At 32.8% G+C, this 18,357-nt stretch overlaps 1 protein-coding gene across 10 annotated transcripts in view; it reads right to left on the bottom strand.

The window, feature by feature from the left end:
* The window catches only part of SOX5 (SRY-box transcription factor 5), a 1,270,393-nt gene that overhangs the window by 817,411 nt on the left and 434,625 nt on the right, over window positions 1-18,357 (bottom strand). For all 10 annotated transcript variants that reach the window (XM_074194255.1, XM_074194256.1, XM_074194251.1 and 7 more), the window contains one exon: window positions 11,142-11,197. The gene's annotated coding sequence lies outside the window, so the exon portion shown is untranslated. The remainder of the gene's footprint in view (window positions 1-11,141; window positions 11,198-18,357) is intronic.

The raw sequence follows: 18,357 nt of genomic DNA, 5'->3' as shown, positions 1-18,357 counted from the left end.
CCTGACTCCAGGGCTGGTGCTCTATACACTGCGCCACCTAGCTGCCCCTATGAATCCTCTTAATCTGATATCTCAACTGCTTCTATGACATCCCTCAAAGTAATCTGCATAAACATTTTCAATTACAAAGATTTCACTGCCTCAGGAAACAACTTATTCCATTTTTGGACAAATTTTAATTGTTTAAAAAGTTTCTTTATTATAATTGCTATTTGTTGTTGTTACTGCTTTAGCCCAGAATTATACTTTGGATGCTATGGGGAATTCAATAAAGAAATAGCTTTTACCAATGCAAACTAGAAATCCTTCTGTAATTTATACTTTTAAAGACTCCCTGGGGTTCATGCCCAAAGTCATACAGTTTACAAAGCAGAGAGGGACTTGAACCTAGGTCTTCCTGTCTCCTGTGCTGGTTCTTTATCCAATATACTCTGCTGTCTCACAATTTTTCCTTCCTATTGAACTAAATTCTGCCTGCCTGTAACTTCTACCCATAGATCCTAATTCTTCTGTCTGAAGCTACAAAGAATAGACCTAATCCTTCTAATCCTTCAACCAGATGTCACCAATTTCCTGCAGAGTTAGATCTGTAGGAGGATTGGTCTCTGTAGCACAGAAACTATAGGGAAAAAAAAACTTATATGTGGGGACAGGAGGCAGATTCAGTGATCAAAACTCACACTTTTTTTTTTCCTGGCGCTTTTTTTCTTCTTCTTTCTCCCATTTCCACTAATTCTTCAGTTTCTGAAAACTTACCTTGGACCCTGGATGATGTTTTTTCTGACATCTTTTTGTGCCACTTTTCTGGTTTTCTGATAACCTCTTAATTGCTTTTCTAATTTGACACTTGATTCTCTATGGCTATCCATAAAAATGAATATGACCTGACCTGTTTCATTACTGGTCAATAGTCTATAGAGAACTTTGTGGGTTTCAAGCCCTCACCCTTCACCAACAACCACCTTCCCATGCTTAAGAATGAAAATTAGGATGCTAAACAGCAAATTGATAGTGCTTATCACACTTCCTGAAACCCTAGGTAATAAATAAATATTAATTGATTGGTTTACTGGTTAATTCATGTTCCTTATATTATAAAAGGGATTGAGATGGAACCTGTAATTTCACTGATAGAAGAAAGTCAGTACCTTCTCTGCAATTTATAAACTTGAATATTTCTCTGGGGACACTGAGAGAGTTAAAAGCCAGATTATGTCAAAAGTGAGTCTTGAATCCATGATTTCCTGCCTCCCAAGCTAGTTTTCTTTCCATTGACTCATTGTTACCCTTTTCCAAGATCAAAGAAATGGGCAAAAATCTCTCCTTCCTACAAAATCACATATTACATTTTTCTCTTTCATTGAATATAGCATATTCTTCCTTGTTTAACACTAATCTGGGCATGCATGTCATTTTATTTCCTCTATTATATGCCCCTGAAAGTGAAGAAAACTGTATTATTCAAATCTAATCTCAGATACTTCTTTGTTGTTTGACCCTGGGTAAGTAATATAACTTTGATTTCATTCAGTTTCCTCATCTGTAAAATGGGGATAATAGCACCTACCTCCCAGGATTATAGTTAGATTTAAATGAGATAATAATTATAAAGCACTTATCACATTGCCCGAAAAATAGCAAGTAACACACACACACACTCACACACACACACACACACACACACACACACATGCATATATTTGTTGTCATTATGATTGCTATTAAATTATAAAATATGATTTAATATAATTGTTCTATATCAATACATTTGCATTATAATTGTAATATATGATTATGGCATAGTTATATATTATAATGTTATGGTAATTTTATGAATATTTATAATTTATATGGCACAAATTATTCTACAAACAGGGTATTTGATAAATGTCAGTTGAATCAATGAATGAGTGAATGAACTATTTGACTTTTAATATTTAAAGCAAAACTTAGATTCAAAATGTTAAATAAAGAATATAATCAATGACAGGACTTTTAGGTAAAATTCCTTTAGAGCAGAGGAAAAATTGTTGAAAATGGGGGTGGGGAGGGTGGCAGCTTCACAGCATCTCCCAAGTAGCATTATGATGAACTATGTATGTTAAAGATAAATTTTAAATAGGTTTAGGAAGTTTTCAGAGAAATTGCTCGAAACAACCCTGTGAGACAGGTATTAGAAGATAAGGAAGTTGAAGTTTTAAAAAGTTGAGAATTATTCATTGGCCACACAGCTTCCTTAATGTCAGAGAAGACTGGATTCAAACACATGCTTGTCCATTCCAAGTCCAGATTTCTTATCACTCACTACATCACTCAGCCCCAAGTGTCCCACAGAAGGGAAAAAAGAACTGTGACTTTATTTGCCTTTTCAAGAATAATAAAAAAACAACTTTCTCCTAAAACTCCCAACTTTAGTTCTTAGTTACATTACAGTAAAGTTGTCATTCATGTTCAGTGCTTGCTTTTGCTCATTATTTCCTTGTGATGGTGGTTTATGTACAAGCAATCCATTAAAGAGACAACCTTTTTTTTTTTTAAAGACTGAAATGTGATTTCCTTCTTGACATTAAAGGAAAAATAAAAAGATGTTCTTTGCCCCGCTGTTCTAATCTATGCTTGTAAGTCAGGTCTGTGAGTCTGAGAACTCTATCACCAGCTTGTTATATTTCCATAAATCTGTCGAGAAATAAAACATTGTTCACCCAAAAAAAATGTAGTACAAGCTGTAAAATATGTGCACACCTGTACTTGGATTCAATTTATCCTTATTTTTCATATAAGTGAAAATAAAGCAGTACTTTAACTCAGAAAAATGACAATATCATGTTATTTAGATAAGTGCTACCAAGTCATTATTGAAATTCTGATAGCATTTGCTTTACTGGTAAAGGAAAATTACCTGTAATGCATAGTTTAAATAATTACTTTTAAACAAAAGCTTCTTTTCTGCATTGCTTATTTATCTTTTGAGACCAACCCAGCAGGGCTATGTATTTTATTAAAATTGCCTTCAGACTGCTAATGACAGGGCGTCTGTTAGCACAGGAAAAGCGATGGCAGTTTGACTCCTATTCCTAATATTGGGAGTCAGTCCAGACACTTAAGAGCCAGAATTCTGCTGTGCATTTGGCTATGTTATCAACACTTTACTTGCTAATGATACTAGTGACAGCATTTCAATATGATGGGTCAGATTTAAATAGGAAAGCTTATAATTGTGCTTACGGAACCCAAAGAGGCTGCCCTCAAATCCATTTTATCAAAGGATCAGTTGATGTTAAGCTTCATGACTGAGAATTATTTGGTCAGCTTCAGCTTGATATTTTCCCCCCTTCTCTACCTCCCACCTTGAACAGGGAGCCCACATCAACACCTGATATCTACCCATTCAGAAAATGCTAAGTGTAGGCTTTCCTGTGGTGAGACTGTGTGCCAGCTAACCAGCAGAAGGTCACACTCATGACTTCCCTGTGGTTTTTATTTTCCCTAAGGACATTCCCAGCCAGGATTGATTCTTTGCCAAAGGCACTGAGTTCCACCAACCAGCAGTGCTAGGAAGCATCATCCTTCTTGATGGGAAGGAGTATTGCCACTGTGCTGAACACCTGTGTCAGCTTCTCAGCCTAGGGACACCTCAGGCAAGCATTCATTCAGTATCTTGGGATGGGGCTCTCATATTCTAATTCCAATATTTGTCCAAAACAAAATCTCTACAAGCATGGAAATACATGGCTTTCCCATTTTTCAAATATGTTTAACTAGTATTAAAAAAGATTATTTTAAATCATTAAAAATCAAATAAGATTTCATACAGATACCAAAATGAGACCAGGATTATGAATGTCTTTGTGTGTATATGTGTGTGAGTTTGCGAGTCAGTGCAAAAGTCAATTTGTCATATTTTAGCAATATTAGCAAAGTTTGTATTCATACATATTGCATCCTACACTATTAGAAAATATTGCCTTTGAGTTTGGACAGATTGACTAAATAGATGGACAGCATAGTCTAACATGACACCTATTTTCAATAACTTGGAGGCAAGTAAAGTGTGATTCAAAAATGAGAAAAAAATGAATTAGCAAAAAGTTACTGAGTATTGAGGCAAGTATAAAACCAAACAAGTATCTGTAAAACAAATGTTAGTGAAATGTTAGTGTTATAAATATATACATATATGCCATCAAATAGTGGGATAAGTGTAAATCTAGGCAATGTGCTACAATTCTATATGAAAGGAAACAATTGCACTCCAATCAGCATTCATTGCTTTTGTTGTAGTTGTTTTTTAATTATGTACAGGACACCGAAATAGTCATTACTTTAGAATGAAAAAGAAAGTAAAGAATAGTCATCTTTTCTTAGTTATCCAGTACTCTAAAAGTTAGAGAGGTATGAATAATAGCAGTATCCTGTTACAGAATAACCCACCCATAAGGATATTACAAAATATGAATCCCTAAATCTTGAGAAGGGGATAAATATCCATACATACATCAATCACTTTTATCAGCATTTTTAAGCACCTGCTATTTGCCAGGTATGTAGTTCTATGGTAGATGCTGGAGATCAGGAGACATAAATGAGAGAGTCCCTGCCCTTAAAGAGCTTAAATTGTAAAAGGGAGAAGAAAATAGAAAATTTGATCATATGATTATAACATATCTTTCAAAAGTCTCTCCTAAAGATGCTTTCTCTTTTTTAAAAGGTTTGGAGAGGAATAACTTTAATAAATATTCAAAGACAAAGTTATGTCAAGACTATGAAGAGTCTGAGAAGAGTGAATGAATGCAAACAATTTGAGAGAAATTGTAGAAAGTTGAAACAAAAGATGGAGAGATCTTTTTTTCTGCATTAGTGTAAAGGATGAATGAAGAGAAGGCACTTTTCCTGCTATCTTGGTAAAAATGATTGGAAAAACCTGTTTTTCAGAAGGATGAAAAATTCACTTGCAGTTAACAATGATGGTTAGATATTTTTCTGACTGTATTCAACAAAAAAGTGTTTATATATATATGTATTGTGTATATATACCTACATATATAAATACAATTATTATTGTATTTATTGTTATGTATTGTTTTAATATTATTAGTAAATAACATAATCAGTACTTTTAATATTGAATTAATCCTGGGAAATTAGAGTTTCTGATATAGATATATATATATGTACATATATGTATACATATATATATATATATGAAGAGAAAGTGCCTAAATGGTTATTTAATAAGGAAGAGTTTTTAATTTTATTGATTATTAAGAAAATATTTAAACAGATACCTAGAATTCAAGGTGATGAAAAGAAATACAGAAAAATCAAGTAGTAGACTGAAAGGTGACCTAAATGCATTAATATTTGAATACTTTAAACCCCATAAAACTCATTGATAAATATATATATATATATATACATATATACATGTATATGCATATGTCTTTATGCATTTGAATGTAAACACACAAAATAAAAACTATATAATTTTTAAAGGGAGAGCACAAGTACCTTGGGCGATTAGGAAAAGTTTTATAAAGACAGAAATGCTTGAACTGAGTTTGGAGGAAACCAGGGCTTCTAAGGACAGGAGATTAGGAGACAGGGATGTAATACACAAGGTGAAAAATGAAATAGACATAGCTTAGCAAAGTCTCACAAAGGATGTAAATTTTCATTTTGGTTTCAGGTGAAAGTCATGAAATTACAAAGATCTGAGGGAATAATATGGGTATGAAAGAAATGCTATTTAGAAAAAATAAAGATGGTAAGAACAAATAAATCACATGCAGGAAGCAGTAAATAAGTTATATTAAAGTGAAGGGCTGCAAAAATAACCAAGGTCATAGTTCAATCAACACAAGAGCTTGGTGTAAAAGGAGAGGAAAGGATAGTTAGCATAGGAAATATGTGTTGGATAACGAGTTAAATACATCTCTGACATTATATAATTTTGAGTAAAAAAGATTTTGCCATATATTTCTGTAAAACACCATGGAAAGAATAACTTAGTTTGAGACTGCTGTCTCCCCTTTTGAATGGTATTCAAGGTAAAGGTAATGGAAATAATTTGGTTACTGATCTTTCCATGTGTGCTTTATCTTAAAAGACATTTGGGAAACCTACCAAATTTGAACAATGTCATATATTTATATATGAATACATGTATTGTGTATATGTCTATATATGTGCATATAGATATTCCATAATCTAAATATATAAACATGCATATATGTATGCAATGTGTATCACACGCATATATACGTGTTTATATGTGTATATATGTATACATGTGCTGGAAATAGTAAGACCAATTAATAAACTGACAAATTGACATTCCTAAATCTTAATTCTGATTATGCCATTTCCCTATTCAAGAAATCCCAACAGCTTGTTTACCTTTACAGTCGTACTACCTATGGCATACTACTCTTCTTTACAAGGTCTACATTACAGAGAAATCGACCTGCTTCCTTTTTCTCACCCACAATGTCCAGAATTCAGTCTTTCCTCATCTCTACTTCATAAACTTGCTAGCTTTTATTAAAATTCAGTTAAAGTGCTGTCTTACAAGAAGCCTATCCCATCTTCCCCAAGATGCCAAACTAAAATCTTGCCATCCACAGGAAGCTTTCCTCAAAACTTCTTAAGCCAGTTGTTTTCTCTCTCTTATTTTTATTAATCCTGATGTCTCCTCAGTTATAATGAAAGCTCCCCGTGGGCAGAGTCTTCATTTTGTCTCTTTCTGTATCTCCAGTGCATAGCACAACATTTATCATAGTAGACACAATAAATGTTTATTGATACTGTCCTTCTCATAGGAATAATTGTTATATATTTTATATTTAATTTTCCATGTAAATGTCATTTCCCTAAATGTCAGCTCAGAGACTATTTTGTTTTGTTTTTGCATCTCCATAATTAGAGATGGAGTGTATCAGTGACAGTCTATCATTGTAATAACTTATCTGTTCTTATAGTTAGAGCAGAAAAAATCAAAATAATATAGAACTTTTGAGAGAGTAATTAACAAATTAAACATGTATGAATACATGTCTGTTAGAATGATTGTCTAAATTTACCAAAATTGAAAATAAATGATAAGAATGATTAAAGATGAAAAAATTACATTACTGATGTTTTAAGTTTTAAAGTAATAGCTAGATTCTTGAAATTAACAACTTTTCCTATCAAGCTCCCAATATACAACTCAAAAAAAATTAGTCCCAGCTTAAATTAGTTTCTTAAAAAAAGATCAACCACTTAAATTCTTAGAAGGGCAGCAAAAGTTAGAAGGAAATTATTTAGAACAGGGGTTCTAAACTTGGAGTACCTGGATCTAAAGGGGTCCTTGTAAGGGGGTCCTTGTAGATTATAGGAGTACCATGAACTTGGAGAGGAAATTTTTTCACTGTACTGAAATTTAGCATTCCCTTCAATAATTTAAAAAAAGATTAATATAAGAAGGGATTAACAGGTTTCCTCAGTTTTCTGAAAGGATCCATTATACACATACAAAAAAATGTTAAAAAAAACTTTGAATTAGGAAATTAACCTAATTTCTTATTATTAAACAATACTTAAATTCAGTATTTTTAGTTTAATTAAATGCAATGATGTTTATGGACTACAACATTATGTTAATATTTCAATTTGATCCACCTACCACCAATGTTAAATTCTGATATACTTGACTTACACATGTAAAAGTACTTCAAAGTTATGAAGATAAGAGTATCTCTGATTATATTCAACCAACATTATCATTTTTATACATAACTTGCCTTGGAAATAAGAATTTGGAACTCAAGAACTATTTACACACTTATACAAGACAGTGTATGTAGAGTTTCAGTTGAAACTTTAAGCCAAAAACCTATGTACCATAACATTTCAGACATTCAGCTGTGGCAAGCATCTCATCCAATGTACATATTTATTTGACATCATATATCTGCAGTACTAAGCCCTAGGATAACATGACAATTTCTTATGATAGGCTAAAGAAATGTAAATAGCAGCATGGGGGTAGTGGAAAGAATATGAATCTTCAAGATGATCTGAGTGATCTCAAATCCTGCTTCTCATTTGCCAGTTGAAAGACCTTGGGCAACTCACCTAACCTCTCTCTGTGTCTGTTTTCTCCTATGAAAAATTAAGGGGTTGAACTGGACCAGTGGGGTGCAACTACAATAGAAATGGATCACTGTATGTTAAATATTGACTTAGAAAGCCACAAAGCAACATTATCTGTGTTTTATTGTATTTTTTTTATAAAATATTTCTCAATTATATTTTAATCTTTTGGGGTTATACTAGAGTATTTTTGCAGGCCACATAAACCCCAGGGACAAGAGTTTGAGATCTTTTTTTTTATTAGATAATCTCTAACGTCCTTCTAACTAGAAATCTAGAATTTTACGAACTGTGATACTTAAGAATATAAGCAATAAATAAGGGAACAGGGGACAGAATCATGACCAGGCATATTCACAGAAACATTATTCTACATCCAGAGATAGAAAGATTACTAATTTCTGTTCACAACCATTATCTATAACTTGCTTTTCTCATTACCTTCTTGTCAACATCTATCATTTTGTAGAATAGCATTTAACATGAGGTATTGTCTTAGAAATATTCATATAAGGGCAACCAAGTGGCACTGTGAATAGAGCACTGACCCTGGAGTCAGGAGGACCTAGATTCAAATCTCGCCTCAGACACTTAATAATTACCAGCTATGTATGACTTTGTGCAAGTCACTTAATCCCATTGCCTTATCAAAAAAAAAAGAGAAAGAAATAGTTTTCTTCAAAGTAAATTGTTTTCATGACTACCTCTGAAGAAACTATTCTACAAAATAGAAGATTTGAAAATTAGGAGTACCCTCCCCCCAAAATTAGCTTTGACTTTAGGGTATCTGGTAGAACCAAGTGGGAAAGTAAATTCACAACTTTATACTAACTTAGAAGATATTGATGCTGTCAAACTAAGTGACTGCACTCACATAGCTAATTTAATGTAGCATTTCTCAGAAAGACTTCAAAATGTCATAAAAAGAGTAGGAATATGACTAAGCAAGATCTGAATTTAAATTCCACCTCAATTACTTACTAGTTCTATTACCTATCTTACTGCCCTCTTCTACAAACAGGATAATTACATCACCCAACTCATGGGGTTTTGGAAAAGAATAAAAGGGGAAAGTTTTGTAAAACACTGTATAAACCTAAAAGTACTATATAAATGTCAGCTATATGTATGGTGAAGACAGATCTGCACAGACAAGTACTTACATATGCATATATGTTTGTGTTTATAAAACATATCATATTATCTTAAGTAGGTAATATTTTTTTCTTAAATGAATATATATGACAAAATCTTTTGGATGTGAAATAATTTATACTGTGTATCACTTAAGCACAAGCTAAAGGAAAAGGTTGTAGGAAAAGGAAACAAATATTTCTTGTTGGGGATTGTTGCTTGCTAAGCACTTCATAAATGTTAACTGATTTGATCCTCACCAAAACCCTGGGAAAAAGATGCTTTTTTATCCTACTTTACAATTCTAGGAGCTCAGGCAATCAGATACTGAATGACTGGATAACAGCACACAGCTAGCAAGGATCTAGATTTGCTTGATGTCCTCCTGACTCTAGACCTAGTGCTCTATCCAGTGCACCACCTACCTGCTCAGGGGATAGAAGAGTTCTTTCCAGTCTTCTTCTTGTTTAGTCATATCACATTCTTCATGAACTTGTAAGGAATTTTCTTGTTAAAGATATAGGAATGGTTTTCCTTTTCTTTTTCCAGTAGGCTAAGCCAAACAGAGGTTAAAAGATTTGTCCAGGGTCACACAGCTAGTGAGTATCTGAGGTCACCTTTGAACTCAGATCTTCCTGATTTCAGGTCCAGTGCTCTACTCATTAAGCCATCATAATGTAGCAGCAAATCCACAGTGGAAAGTGATGGGCTTGGTGTCAAGAATATCTGAGTTCAAACCTGGTCTCAGACATTCATTAGCTCTGTGATCCTGGACAACTCATTTAACTGTTTGCCTCAATTTTCTGTAAAATGAACTGGAAAAAGGTAGGGCAAACATCTCTAGTATCACGGCCAAGAAAAGCCCAAGTGGGGTCACAACACAACAATAAAATTATCTTGAGGCCTTGCCATGTCATTTATTTTTTCCAGATTTGAGATTAATCGCATATAAAAGAAAGGGATTAGATTAGCTTATTTATAAAGTTATTTTCATCTCTCAAATTCTATTATTTTTGAAATACATAATTAGATGACTTGGAACTATTGTTAATTTATTTTTGGTTTATTTTGAATGAGTATGTATTGTTGATGATCTAAATTATATTAATTATTCCTTCTCTTCCTTATTTGCTAGCCCTCTTTGGAAAGTAATAGATAATAGAAGACCTAGTCAAAATTTCATACATTCACGGGATATGATCAAGCAGTATACAATGCAAAGAGTATAGCAACTTCAACTTGAGTGATAAAATACAATGAACCCACAGCTAAATGAAATCTTCCCAAAGAACAATGGGTAAGGCTTATTTTGAGATATTGGATTTTAATTATTTGTTCATCTGTATAGTACTTAATAGTTGTTAGTGTCTATTCTCTTATCTTCTATTATATTAAATGCTTCTTTGGTAAATTGAAGTCAGTATTCTTGTAAGAATGGAAAGTTAATGTCAGTCTACCTTGTACTCCTCTGAAATGATTTTCCCTGCTTGGGGAGGTAGGGAATAATGTGAGTCAGTAATCATGAAAGGTTACTGAACCCTTCATGCAAAGTGTTCCTTCTTATATTATTGCCATTATGTATTATTTGAAAAGTCATTTTAAAGTTTTATTTTTCAAAAATTTACACTTCACAGTAAGCCAAAAGGCAAGGCTTTCTTCTCAAATCTGAAATCTTGCCTTTTTAAGATTTCCTGAAAAATATTTTGCCTTTAAGTCATATAGCATGAGGCAAGTTACTGTATACTACATGTGCAGGTTTCAATAACATATGGAAAACATAAATAAATAAATACAAGATCATGGGAATGAATCCATTATAAACTACTTAAATACTATAAAATTTAAAAGATCCACAAATAAGCAAATAATCTGACCTGTTAAGTTTCCCAGTTTAATCTCTTTGATTTCTGGTGTCCTCTTCTTTTCAACACTATAAGAAAAAGAAAAGAAATTTTTAAAATATTTCTAAATATTGGAACTTAGAAATTCGAGAATATAGAAAAGCCCAACATTTATGATTGAAATATCCCAGAATGTTATTTCAGAGATTCAGTAAATTTTCTAGCAGCAATTCTTTCTCAACAAAATACATAATTATTCTTATGCAAGATGGTTTCATAGATGATAGCTCAAAATATCATTGGAGATTTCACATATTTCAACAATGGATATAAAAAGGGAAAGTTACTTTATTTATGAGAACTTTTGTCTACCATACAGAACAAAAGTTTTTTTCTGATGCAAAATATTATCCTTTCTTTGTATAAGTTTTCCAAGGTGGCTAGAAAGTCTTAGAAAATTGAATTCTTGAATAATTTGAATTGTTGGTATCCTAAGGGATACCTAAGGGCAAAGAAAAAATTCAGAGTAGTTATAGTTAAGTTGTGTTGTATTTCCAAAGATATTAAAAAATCAAGAAGTGACATAAAGGATATCATTGAAAAAATATCTGATCAAAAAGTTTATGTGCTACAAGTGAGGGAAACCTTAATTATGACATAACCTGAGATCTCCATTTGTAACTTCAAAATATAAAGAAATCTTTCAGTCTTTTGGGTATTTTAAAACAATCCATGGAAGAACATAAGCAAAAAATTGAACAGAAGAGAAAACAAAAATGGTTTGCAATCTACTCAAATAAATGGAATAGTCATAATGACAAGAATCAAGAAGTGCTTGAGTAGGACAAGAACCTAGGTATACTCAACTCAGTATACTTCATTTTATTTGTTCAGATCAGATTGGACATTAATTTGGGATTGATAGATCCTGTTGTGGAAGTTCATATTATGAATATAGATTACCAGCTACAATTTAACCTAAAGAATAAAAGAGTTGCCTAGGACCCTGAGAAGTAATGTACACAGGGTCACACAATCAGTGTGTGCAAGAGGATTTACTTGAACCAAAGTCTTGCTAATTCTGAGATCAGCAGCTCTCTATTCACTATTTCATTGCTTTTTAAAAAATTGTCCTGTTATTCAAAAATCCAATTATATGTATAATCCTATACATTTATATAATCATAACAAGAGCAGCAAAAATAATAAACAACAACAATTCACTCATTTATATAACACTTCAAGATTTCTAAAGCATTTTCCTTCCCACAATCCAATGGGTTAGAGAGTTAATGATAACCATTTTATATATTGGGAAGGAGAGGCTCAGAAAATGGTTTGCCTAAGAAGTCATAAAAGTAGTAAATGGGGGAGCTGGACCATGTATTAGTTTCTTCTTAACTCTAAAATAGTTTTCTTAGCTCTAATTATACTCCCAGAGTAGGCTAATGTCAATATGTATGAAAGAAACAAAGATGGATCTTGTTTCAAAGAAACTTGGCAGATAGCAAAAAGGTACTTATTGAGAAGTGTCAATGTTTTATTTTTTAAGCCTCATTTTTAAACCTCATTTTAAGCCTTATAAAATATTTTTGAAAAAGAAGAAAAATTTAAGAAACACTGTGGATATGAGAGAAACTTATCAACTTTGATGTTGGTAGTGTAAAGAGGAAAGAGACAAAGGATTCAAAACTTTCAATATTGGGTGACAAGGAAGATAATGGTACCATCAATAGAAATAAGTTAAGATGAGGAAAAACATAATTAGAGGGGATGATTACAACTTATAATGCTGAATTTAAGTTTCCAATGGGACATCTACTTTGAGATATCCAGGACACATTTAAAGATAAATGGAGATTAACAGGAGGACTCCAACTGGATATAATAACTTGACAGTCATCTGCATAGAGTTAATGATTAAAGTCAATGAAGTGACTGGGTTTGCCAAAGGAAAAAGTGCAAAGAAAGAGGAAAGAATAAGGCTAAGGACTGAGCCTTAGGCAACAACTTCCCTTCCAGGAGAGCAAGAAGAATATAAGCCAATAAGGGGAGAACTAAATGAAGCAGTCAGGCAATTAGGAAAATAGGGTCATGGGACCTGAGGGAGGTAAAAATAATGAGAAGAGGGTGGTCACAGACTCCAATGTTGCAGAAAGGTCAAGGAGAATAAAGAGGAAAAACCCATTAATCAAACAGAATAGAAAGAAAAAATATTGGATTTGGTAATAGATTACTTATGACACTGAAGAGAGCCATTTTAGCTTAGAATTGTATATAACCATAAAAACAGAATACTAAGCTTTGTTTTGAGGTTGTGTTGTGAGTCAGTAGTGTAACAATAAAGTAGTAGTAGTAATAATAATAATAATGATAAGTAGCATTTATATCATTTTTAAATGTTTGCAAAGAACAACATATATAATGTCCTTCACCAGCTTTGTGACCTTGGGAAAGTCACTTAACCTCTGACTCTCAATTTCTGCATCTGCAAAAATGAAAATAATAACAGCACCAACCTCCCAGGGTTATCAGGAGGATCAAATGAGAAAATGTTTATAAAGCACTTAGATCAGCCTGGCACATAGTAAATGCTATTTAAATGTTGGCTGATGCTTCAGTTGCTATTGTTGCTGCTGTTGTCTTATTTGATCCTTATGACAACCTTGGAAGATGGTTGCTATTATTATCCTCATTTTACAGATGAGAAAACTGAAACAGGCAGAAATTAAGTGACTTTGCCAGTATTACATAGCTAGTAAATATTTAAAACTGGTTGTGACTTCATATCCAGCATTCTTGCCCAATGAAAACATTAGACATCTACTATCTCAAACTCTTTTTAATAAGATGAGCAGAGGAGGAGAGTTTTAAGACAATAGTTTAAAGATGAGTAAGTCAATTTTTTTCTCAACATAGGAGATAATTAAGCATATTTATAAAAGAAGGAAAAGAACCAAGAAAGGGGACAGATTAGAAATGAGTAAGAAAATAATTAATGGAGAAAGGTCCCTCAGTACACTAAAAAATCATGAGGAATTAGTCTTGGTAAGGAACATAAGTTTTTTTTTTTCCTTTGGGACTGAAGACAAGAAGACAATATGAGTGGGAACAGAGATATTTAAGGAAGAGGTTTGTATAATATGTCATGATAGATGGCCTTATTCTTCTCAGAAAAGAGTGAGATTACCTGCTAAAAAAGGTAGTTATTTGGGAGAAAAAGGACGTTTAAAGAGAGAGAGAAGATTTGAACCATTAACTGAAGAGTAATATAAGAAGTAAATAACAAATTAATTAAAGGATTTCTGGGCAGTGAATAAATGAATGGTAGATATCAGACCCTGAGTCAGTACATTTCCAGGTAAGCAACTTTATATTCTAACAGAACATTGATTGTCAGAAAACATTTTTAAAATACCAATAATGGAAAAAAAATATAAATTGTTTAGTCTATCCATTCTATGGGCAGTTCCAATGAAATTCAATCACTTTTCCCACATGCATTGGTTTAGAAAAATGATATTTTAATTTTAGAATTAGATATTTATAAAGATTATTTATTATAAAAAATTCATCAAATTATGAAAGTTAAAAAATTCTAAGATTAAAAAAACATCCTGATAAAAAGAATTATTAAGGAAAAATAAAAAATAAATCATTGATTAAAAATAATTAGACAGAAGATATTATCATTGTAAAAACTAGAGAAAATATAGTATTTATATTATATAGATATATACATAGATACAAATATGCATAACCATATTTTAAGGGCAGCTGGGTTGCTCAATGGTAAGATTATTAGACCTGAAGTCAAGAAAGACTCTTTCTGAATCCAAATCTTGTCTCAGACCCATGTTTTATGACCTTGGGCAAATCACTTAAGCCTTGGTTTCCTCATCTGTAAAATGAACAGTAGAAGGAAATGCGAACCACTCCAGTATCTTTGCCATCTGAAATGGTATTATAAACTGTCAGACACAAATGAAATATTTATACAAACATATATGTGCATGGCTGGATAATCAGAAGGTGCATATCTCATTTACTTCTTGACTCATATTTTTTCAGGATGGAAGGTGAATGGTAAAAATTGTATTCCTAATTTTAGAATCTTGACTAACCCACCCCAACAATAAATTACAATCTTTGGGGACACAGAAGGTAGAAAGACTAAAGGGAAGATATTTTGTTAATGAATAATAAAGCATACTGCCAAAACATTATTTCTCAGCCATTAAGTCAATAAGCATTTATTAAGAAGCTACAAATGCTAGAGAACTGTGTGAAAAGTACTAGGGAATATAAAAAGCATCAATTGATAGCCCCTATCTTCAGGGAATTCAGGATCTTATGGAGAGAAAACATGTAAAAAATTATGTACAAATATACTAACCAAGAGGCAAAGGCTTCCTGTAGAAGGTTGGATTTTAGTTGGGATCTGAAGGAAGTCAGAGAAGCCTAGGGACAGAAAAGAGAAGGGAGAGAATTCCAGATATAGGGGACAGCCAGAGAAAATGTTCAATGGTATTTTACTGGATTGGAAAATGTGTGTCTGTGTGTGTGTGTGTGTGTGTGTGTGTGTGTGTGTGTGTGTGTGTGTGTGTGTGTGTCTGTGTGTCTGTGTGTGTGTGTGTGTGTGTGTGTGTGTGTGTGTGTGTGTGTGTGTGTAAAGAGTAAAAGAAAACAGAAAAGGAAGGACAAGGGAAATATATTATGAAGGGCTTGGATGCCAAAAAAATCTGTTTTATTTGATCTTAGATTAAATAGGGTGTCAGTGGAATTTATCAAGTAGGTAGCCAGACTTGCACTGTGGGAAAATCATTTCAGTGGTTAAATGGAGGATGGCCTGGAGGGGAAAGAAATTTGTGCCAGTCAGATCATTAAGTATGCTATTGTGAGGTAAGTCCAGATATGAGTAGATGAAGTCCTGCTTCAAATTGCTCAAGATTTCCTGCTGTGGATCAGTGTTCTCCTAATGTTGACTTTTACCATTTTCTTCTATTTCCTATAGTCAAAATATTGAAAAATTGAGTCCCAAGTTGCTACTTTTAGTATACTGCTAGTACCTAGATTCAAATTGATTCCAGACAATGCTGATGCTAAAAAAAAGGGTTGGTAAAAAAAATGGTTGATAGATCAAGGTTTACATGACCTTCTGCCATCATTTTGTGATTCAGCAGAACTAAACTTCGCTGTTCAGTTGCTTCAATCATATGCAACTTTTCATGATTTCCTTTGGGTTTGCTTGGCAAAGATTCTGGAGTGGCTTGACATTTTCTTCTCCAGTTCATTCTATAGATGAATAAACTGAGGTAAACAAGGTTAAGGCACTTGACTGGGCTCACCTAACTTTAGCACTGGTACTTTATTTGGTCACTTTTCTGACCCCAGTTAAAGGATACTTTTTAGTTTTTCTACTAGCACACTTCCTCTGACTAAGTTCTCATTTTCATGGAAGAAATGAAATGGTCTAGACATCAATTTCCATATTACTAGTTCTCTCATCGTTTCAGGATTTTTTCAATAATCACTTAGTTTAGACATTTAAAAAAAATCAAGGTTCAGAGATTTCTAGAGGTTGCTAGTACCTTACATATCCTCAATTCTTTTTCATATTTTTCTTCTATATTACTGTCATGTCCTTATCTGTATAATTTGGCTTTATTCCTAAGATAAAAGACCTCTATGTTTCTTCATTCAGTATATCACAACTATTTGCTTAAATATTATTAAAAATTGCATTCAATTGGTTTAAAAACTAAAGATTAGGCATAAAATATCATATATTAATACAGCAAAATTTAATATGAGAAAGATACAAAAATGGAACAATAAGGCAAGCATGCAAACTTACGATAGAAGTATGACATACATGGAATTATATAAAGGTAGATATCTTAAAAGTTTTAGGTTTTTAACAGTGCTAAAGTAAATAATTAATAATGTTCACTCGATATGTACCACATGCACAAGAACATCATAGTTTCAAATATCAAGTTTAACATAACCTTGTGATTTCTGAAACAAATTACCCCTTCCCAGCCATAACTCCCTTTTTTGTGATTGCTCTTATATTAGAATGTAAAATTATTAAGGGAGAGGCTGTCTTTACTTTTTGGGGTCTGTATTCCTAGTATTTAGGTACATATTAAATGCTTAATAAATCTCATTCATTAATTCAAGTAGAAGTCAGGTATCTTACATTTATTGTTGAAAAGCATACAGACACTTGGTGGTGATGATTTCAATTCTTTTTTCAATTAAAAAATTCTGGAAACTTCCCACAAAAATGCATTCAGGGACAAACATACTAAACTCCCACCCTTAATTTGCTATTTACTTGTTACCTTATAAATTTTTCTCACTAGGTTCAAAGACACTTGAGTATGCTTTGGAAAATGTGAAAAGTTAGCAAAATTGCAAAAAATCTCTAGGTCTCAAGAGAGTAAAGCAAGGAATTTCTTCTCTTCAGGGTTGCTTTCCCCATCTCAATTTCAAATCACATATTTACAAGATTAGATAAATATCATTATAAATAGTTATTTGATTTGAGGAGTCTCAGATAAATAATGAATGTAAATAAATTTATTAAAATAAATAAGTTTTGATGAAGTTTTTGACTAGAATCACCTGTCCTGATAAAGCAGGGAGAAAAGATCAGTAGACAGCATTCATAAACTGTCACAAATTATTGATTCTTCCTAGTCTCAGTATAAGACCTCTTATGTTATATGATTCCAATAGATCAGCTGCCTTCCCACCTGGAAGAAACTTCATACCTGGAGCCCCACTGTCCTGAGTGGTGATTGCTTCTTCCAAACCATTAGCTCAGTAAAAAAGCCCCAGCCATGCTTTTCTTCACTCCCACCTTTTTGACTGTCTCTTCTACAGTTTCACCAGTCACTTTGCCCCATGAGTAGCATGAATCAGGATCAAATCAACTCTACTACTTTCATGGACATCATGGGTCAATGAATTCTCTTAAAGAGACCTCTCTTCATCCCTGTAATTTTCTGAACCAAAATGTCCTTCTCTGGCCACAGATCTGTTTGTGTTATCATTGCAGTAGAATGTTAAATTTCTTAAATGCAGGGGCTGCCTTTGCTATGTTTGACATACCACAAATGCTTAATAAAGGTCATTTTTTTCTTTCCCTCCCTCCCTCCCTCTCTCTCTCCCTCCTTCTTTCCCTCCTTTCTTCCTCCTTCCTTCCTATCCTCTTCCTTTCTTCTTTATTTTGCCCCTT

The sequence above is a fragment of the Macrotis lagotis genome, chromosome 7, assembly GCF_037893015.1.
Source record: "Macrotis lagotis isolate mMagLag1 chromosome 7, bilby.v1.9.chrom.fasta, whole genome shotgun sequence".
In the NCBI taxonomy this organism is placed as follows: Eukaryota; Metazoa; Chordata; class Mammalia; order Peramelemorphia; family Peramelidae; genus Macrotis; species Macrotis lagotis.
The sequence above is the reverse complement of the archived record's forward strand: the minus strand, read 5'-3'. Positions and strand labels throughout refer to the sequence as shown.